General features: G+C 39.9%; 1 pseudogene; it reads left to right on the top strand.

The window, feature by feature from the left end:
- Window positions 1-5,791: 5,791 nt before the first annotated feature.
- Window positions 5,792-6,937, top strand: LOC103226332 (tropomyosin-like; annotated as a pseudogene).
- The last annotated feature ends 940 nt before the right edge of the window (window positions 6,938-7,877 follow it).

Below are 7,877 nucleotides of genomic sequence, written 5' to 3'. Positions count from 1 at the left end.
AGAGTCCACAAGAAAACTATTAGAACTGAGAAATTCAGTAAATTTGCAGGATACAAAATCAACATACAAAAATCAGTAGCATTTCTATATGCTATAGGTGAACAATGTGAAAAAGAAATTTAAAAAGTAATCCCACTTATACACATAAAATGACCCAGAAATTAACTTAGCCAAAGAAATGAAAGATCTCTATAATGAAAACTACAAAATACTGAAAGAAATTGAAGGGGACACCAAAAAATGGAAAAATATTCCATGTTCATGGATTGGAAGAATCAATATTGTTACAATGTCCATACCACCCAAAGCAATCTACAGATTCAATGCAATCCCTATCAAAATACTAATGATATCCCTCCCCAGAATAAAAAAATATATAAAATTTATATGGAACCACAAAAGCCCCAGAATAGCCAAAGCTATCCTAAGCAAAAGGAACAAAACTGGAGGAATTACATTACCTGACTTTGAATTACCCTACAGAGCTATAGTAACCAAAACAGCATGGTACTGGCACAAAAAAAGACAATAGCCCAATGGAACAGAATAGAGAACCCAGAAACAAATTCACACACCTACAGTGAAGTCATGTTTGACAAAAGTACCAAGAACATACACTAAGGAAAAGGTAGTCTCTTCAATAGATGGCACTGGGAAAACTGGATATCCATATGCAGAAGAATGAAACTAGACCCCTATCTCTCACCATACAAAAAAATCAAATAAAAAGAGTGGATTAAAATACTTAAATCTGGCCAGGCGAGGTGGCTCACACCTGTAATCCCAGCACTTTGGGAGGCTGAGGCAGGTGGGTCACTGAAGGTCAAGAGTTCAGGACCAATCTGACCAACATGGTGAAACTCTGTCTCTACTAAAAATACAAAAAAATTAGCTAGGCATGATGGTGGGCACCTGTAGTCCCAGCTACTTGGGAGGCTGGGGCAGGAGAATTGCTTGAACCTCACAGAAGGAGGTTGTGGTGAGCCAAGATTGTGCCACTGCACTCCAGCCTGGGTGACAGAGTGATTCTCCATCTCAAAAAAATAAAACAAAATAAAATAAAAAGACTTAAATCTAAGATCTGAAACTATGAAACTGCTTCAAGTCAAAATTGGGGAAAATCTCTAGGACATTGGTCTGGGCAAAAATTTCTTGAGTCCCACAAGTACAGGCAACCAAAACAAACATGGACAAATGAGATAACATCAAGTTAAAAAGCTTCTGCACAGCAAAGAATACAATCAACAAAATGAAGAGACAACCCACAGAATGGGAGAAAATATTTTCAAAATACTCCTCTATAGGGGATTAATAGCCAGAATATATAAGGAGCTCATACAACTCTATAGGAAAAAATCTAATAATCCAATCAAAAAATGGGCAAAACATTTGAACAGACATATCTCAAAAGAAGACATACAAATGGCAAAGAAGCATATGAAATGGTGCTCAACATTACTGATCATCAGAGAAATGCAAATCAAAACTATGATGAGATACCGTCTCACCCCTGTTAAAATGGCTTATATACAAAAGACAGGCAATAACAAATGCTTGTGAGGATGTGGATAAAAGGGAACCCTTGTATTCTGTTGGTGGGAATGTAAATTAGTACAATCACTAGGGAGAATTTGGAGGTTCCTCAAAAAACTGATCATTGAGCTACCACAGGATCCAGCAATTCCATTGCTGGGTATATCCCCCAAAGAAAGGAAATCATTATATCAAAGAGATATCTGCACCCCTATGTTTGCTGCAGCACTGTTTACAATAGCTAACATTTGGAAGCAACTTAAGTGTCCATCAGCAGATGAATGGATAAAGAAAATGTGGTACTTGGCTGGGCGCAGTGGCTCACGCCTGTAATCCCAGCACTATGGGAGGCCAAGGCAGGTGGATCACGAGGTCAGGAGTTCGAGACCAGCCTGGTCAACATGGTGAAATCCCATCTCTACTAAAAATACAAAAATTAGTAGCCGGGCGTGGTGGTGCATGCTTGTAATCCCAGCTACTCAGGAGGCTGAGACAGAAGAATCGCTTGAACCCATGAGGCAGAGGTTGTGGTGGGCTAAGATTGCACCATTGCACTACAGCCTGGGCAACAAATACAAAACTCCATCTCAAAAAAAAAAAAAAAAAAGAAAATGTGGTACTTACCCAAAATGAAGTACTATTCAGTCATAAAAAAGAATGATATCCAGTCATTTGCAACATGGATGGAACTGGAGATCATTACGTTAAGGAAAACAAGCCAGGCACAGAAAGATAAACATTATATGTTCTCACTTATTTCTGGGATCTAAACATCAAAACAATTGAACTCATGGACACAGAGAGTAGAAAAATGGTTGCCAGAGGCTGAGAAAGATAGTAGGGGAATGGGGGGAGATGAGGATGGTTAATGAGTGCAAAAAAAATGGAACGAATGAATAAGACCTACTATTTGATAGCACAACAGGGTGACTATAGTCAATAATAACTTAAATGTTCATTTTAAAATAACTTATGAAGTGTAATGGATTGTTTGTAACTCAAAGAACAAATGCTTGAGGGATGTATTTTTTAAAAAAGAATCTCATCCACTGGGGAAAAAAAATTCACAAAATTAAATAAGTATGAAATACATTGAAATATTTAAAGGGTGTTTTATAAGTTGTAGCATTTATGCTTCTGAAATTATTAAAACTTAAAACTATACTAAGACGTTTGGGGCACTGTGTTTTAACTGTACAATCCTGGTCATGGATGTATGGGTACACTACACAACTACACAATTTTTTTTTTTTTTTTGAGATAGACTCTTGCTCAGTTGCCCAGGCTGGAATACAGTGGCACAATCTCAGCCCACCGCAACCTCTGCCTCCAGGGTTCAAGCGATTCTTGTGCCTCAGCCTCCCAAGTAGCTGGGATTAGAGGTATGAGCCACCAGGCCTGGCTAGTTTTTTGTATTTTTAGTAGAGATGGGTTTTCGCTATTTACGTGGTTTGGCTGGGTCTGCACCCAAATCTCATCTTGAATTGTAGGTCCCATAATTCTCTTGTGTTGTGGGATGGACCAAGTAGGAGATAATCGAATCATGGGGGTGGTTTCCCCCATACTGTTCTCGTGGTAGTAAAAAGTCTCACCAGAGCTGATGGTTTTATAAGAGGAAACCCCTTTCACTTGGCTCTCATTCTCTTCTCTTGTCTGCCGCCATGTGAGACATGCCTTTCACCTCCTGCCATGATTGTGAGGCCTCCCCAGTCACATGGAACTGTGAGTCCATTAAACCTCTTTCTTTTGTAAATTGCCCAGTCTCAGGTATGTCTTTATCAGCAGTGTTAAAACGGACTAATATGGCTATGTTGGCCAGGCTGGTTTCAAATTCTTGGCCTCAAGTGATCTGCCTGCCTCAGTCTCCAAAAGTGCTGAGATTACAAATGTGAACCACTGTGCCCAGTCTACACAATTCTTTTGACTCTTTTGGACATTTGAAATTTTTCACAATAAAATATTCAAAAAATTTTGGGTCAAGAGATATAATTTAATTATGAGAAATTAATAAAGATACATGAAAAAGGCTAAGCATAGAAGCAAAGTGATTATCAGTATTAATATACCCAAGACAAATTCTTGCTACAGTTTAGTCCTCCTTTCAGGAACTTTTTTCCAAGATCTATATTTATGACCAAGAAGTGTGTCTTATATCCAGGAAGCTTTTTTCTCTTTCTTTCTTTTTGCCTTAAAGAATGACTGTGACACTTCCTAAGATGCTTGGGCATGTTAGATAGCTTTTTGTGAACTCATTCATCTGTTCGTCATGTATTCAGTAAATATTTCCTATGTGCCAGGCACAGTACACAGCGGTGGAGACATGATCATAAAAAAACACAATCCTTAACCAACTGACTTTATAGTCTAGCTGAGGAGAGGAGGGCAGAAAAATAGAGTCTTATGATAAAGTGTAAAGTGCTATACAGCATGTTCAGCATTGTAGCACCATCGTATTACAGCATATTATGGAACCACAAAAGAATAGAATGCCATCCAACCTTACAAATACAATTATGGCCTCCCTGAATAAGTGAGAGGTGTTAGCGGTGGGGTGAAGGTATAGAAATTAACCAGGTAAAGAGGGGATTGATGAATGTTTCAATTAGAGGGAATCCCATGGATAAAGTCTCAGAGGTGCCTGGTAATATGGTACATCTGAGAAAGAACAAGGAACTACTGGTGAAAGCAAGTAGATGTCTGGAATAGGATGCTGATGCCCTGGTAAGAGAAGAAATTTAAGACATTCACAAAAGTAATCCATTCCCAGCTGAAAGTGGAAAAAAAGCCAACGTATTTATCTGATTATTTCAGATAAATACAGCTTAAAATAAAGGTTTTTAAAATTTTATTTGGCTTCACTTTATGAACGCTTTGAAACAAAATTTTAAAGTTTGAATTATCCAAATTCAGTATAATTGCTTTAATTTGCTATTGCATTCCGCAATTGGAAAAATAGGGTGAATGATGAAAACCACGAAATATACACGTGGATGACATGAATACACAATGAGTGAGGTACACAAGGAAATTTTTTACCAGTGATCCTCAAACCTCAGTGAGCAAAAGTGGACTACTTTAAAAGCCATTTCCTATCTTTCATCCTTGAGACTCTGACTTAAGAGATCTGTGGTGGAGTTCAGGAATCTGAATTTTCAACAAGACCACAAGTGATTCTTTTAACTATTTGCAATAGAAATTTTAAACCTAAACTAAATTAGAGAGAATACTATAACATTACCCACATACTCCTCATCCACCTTCCATAAATAAACATACGGCCAGTCTTGTTTCATCTACATTGCCACTCGCTTACCCTTCATCCTAATTTATTTTTAAAATAATCCCAAATATCTTGACATTTTATCCACTAACACTTCAGTTTGTATCTATAAAAAGAATGAATATTTTTAGCATTATCACAATACAATAATCACACCTAAAGACCCAAAGTGATCCCAATGTAACTGGTCTAGTCTCAGAAAAACTGGACTTGAGAAAGAGGGTAACAAGTCAGTGTCTAAGTGGACTACTTGGGAAGACATAATTTAGTTCATCATAGATTCAAACTCTTTGTTCAAGCAAGCTATTCAGTTATGTTTCTGAAACTGTTACCTTAAATATTCAAAAGATGTATTTATAGAGAGGATAAAATTAACACACTGAATTGAATTTTTTTAAAAAAAACTTTTTCAGGGTTAAAAAAACTTCTTTAAAAAAAACTTAAAAAAACCTTTTTTAAGGAAAAAGAAGTTGCCTTTGTTAAATACATTTTTACACCTTATCAAACCTCAGAGAGGAAAGAACAACTTACTCAATTTGCTTTTCCTCCAGAGTTACTGGGATTTCACAGAGTTTAAAAATATTTTTCTCAATGAACCTCAGAAAAGTTTCTCAAAGTAATGAAGAACACAAAATGTGCCCTGATAACTTCCTCACAATTTAACTCCAAATGCTAAAGAATCTTGCTACTCATAATTATATCCACAGAATGCACCATTTGAAAATCAAGGTTAGAGAAATCTGATTCCTTCAGTCATACTTCAGTTCCTTTTTTTATCTGCTTTATCATCCCCACTCAGAACCAATATTTATAAAGTTCAAGTCAGTATTTCCTTGATATTTTTATCTCCTTTCATCTGTTGCTTTAAAAACAAAAGGAAACAAAACTTAATACAGAAAATAAAAGAAAGGAGAAGCAGCTGCAATGCTGAGCAGAAGAGGCAGGAACCAGAGTGCGAGCAGTAGCTGGGTGGGCACCATGGCTGGGATCACCACAATGGAGGAAGTGAAGTGCAAGATCCAGGTTCTGCAGCAGCAGGCAGATGATGCAGAGGAGAGAGCTGAGCAACTCCAGTGAGAAGTTGGGGGAGAAAGGTGGGCCCGGGAACAGACTGAGGTTGAGGTGGCCTCCTTGAACCTTAGGATCCAGCAGGTTGAAGAGGAGCTGGACCATGCTCAGGAATGCCTGACCACTGCCCTGCAAAAGCTGGAAGAAGCGGAAAAAGTTGCTGATGACAGTGAAAGAGGTATGAAAGTTATTGAAAACCAGGCCTTAAAAGATGAAGAAAAGGGCCAGGTGCAGTGGCTCACACCTGTAATCCCAGCACTTTGGGAGGCCAAGCCGGGCGAATCACGAGGTCAAGAGATCGAGACCATCCTGGCCAACAAGGTGAATCCCCGTCTCCATTAAAAATACAAAAAATTAGCTGGGTGTGGTGTCACACGTCTGTAGTCCCAGCTACTCGGGAGGCTGAGGCAGGAAAATCGCTTGAACCCGGGAGGCGGAGGTTGCAGTGAGCTGAGATCGCACCACTGCGCTCCAGCCTGGTGACAGAGCGAGACTCCATCTCAAACAAACAAAAAAAAGATGAAACTCAAGGAAATACAACTCAAAGAAGCTAAGCATGTTGCAGAAGAGGCAGATAGGAAGTATGAAGAGGTGGCTCGTAAGTTGGTGATCACTGAAGGAGACTTGGAATGCACAGACGAATGAGCTGAGCTGGCAGAGTCCCACTGACAAGAGACAGATGAGCAGATCAGACTGATGGACCAGAACCTGAAGTGTCTACGTGATGCTGAAGAAAAGTACTCTCAAAAAGAAGACATATATGAGGAAGAGATCAAGATTCTCACTGATGAACTCAAGGGGGCAGAGACCCCTGCTGAGTTTACTGAGAGACTGGTAGCCAAGCTGGAAAAGGTAACTGATGACTTTGGAAGATAAACTGAAACACAACAAAGAGGAGAACCTCTCTGCACAAAGGATGCTGTACCAGACTCTGCTTGACCTGAATGAGATGTAGAACACCCCAGTCCTACCCTGCTGCTGCTCCTCCCTTTGTCCCTGACTCGGCCTGAGGCTGGCCTGCCTGGAGCTGATCTTTAACTGAGAGCTGATCTTTAACTTAGGGGCTGCTTTCTACTTTCGTGGCCCCCTCCTCCCCTGTTTCTTTTTTGCCAAACTGTCTCCGCGTCTTCCTGGAAATTCCAGCTGGGCTAAAGGCTGAGCACCTTTGGAAACAACATTTAAGGGAATGTGAGCACAATGCATAGTGTCTTTAAAAGCATGTTGTGATGTACACATGTGATGTACACATTCCAAATAATTCCACAGCTCTGAAGCAGCAATCTAACCCCTTTCTCACTTTCAGAAGGTGACTTTTCAGCTTAATGCATATTGCCTTCTCCGTAGAGGAGAGGAAAAAGTATAGGCCTGCCTTACTGAGAGCCCAACAGAGCCCAGGAAAAGACTCCACTATGAGAAACCTCGTTGCTCTGTACAAAGTACCAGTCAAACCAGAAAGATGATTCCAGGAGGAGTTAGCCAAACAACAACAACAACAAAAAAGATATCTTAAAGCTAAAAACCCGGCTGGGCACCGTGGCTCACGCCTGTAATCCCACCAGTTTGGGAGGCCGAGGCAGGTGGATCATGAGGTCAGGAGTTTGAGACCAGCCTGACCAACATGGTGAAACCCCATCTCTACTAAAAATACAAAAATTAGCCAGGCGTGGTGGCACGCACCTGTAATCCCAGCTACTCAGGAGGCTGAGGCAGGAGAATCACTTGAACTCGGGAGGTGGAGGTTGCAGTGAGCCCAGATCATGTTACTGCACTCCAGCCTGGGCGACACAGCAAGACTCTGTCTCAAAAAAAGAGAAAGATATCTTTGGACAACGTTATTTCAATTTTTTTTCATTAGAAGTGACCAAATTTATAGAATGGATCACGTGCCCCTTAGGTTGAGGTGACCACTTAATTGCTTTCCTACCTCCTTGAAAGAAAGAGAGGAAGATTATGTTTTTGCCACTGATTCAGCCATGTGAAACTCACCTCATTAGTC

Source organism: Chlorocebus sabaeus, chromosome 21, assembly GCF_047675955.1.
Source record: "Chlorocebus sabaeus isolate Y175 chromosome 21, mChlSab1.0.hap1, whole genome shotgun sequence".
NCBI classification, from domain to species: Eukaryota; Metazoa; Chordata; class Mammalia; order Primates; family Cercopithecidae; genus Chlorocebus; species Chlorocebus sabaeus.
The sequence above is the reverse complement of the archived record's forward strand: the minus strand, read 5'-3'. Positions and strand labels throughout refer to the sequence as shown.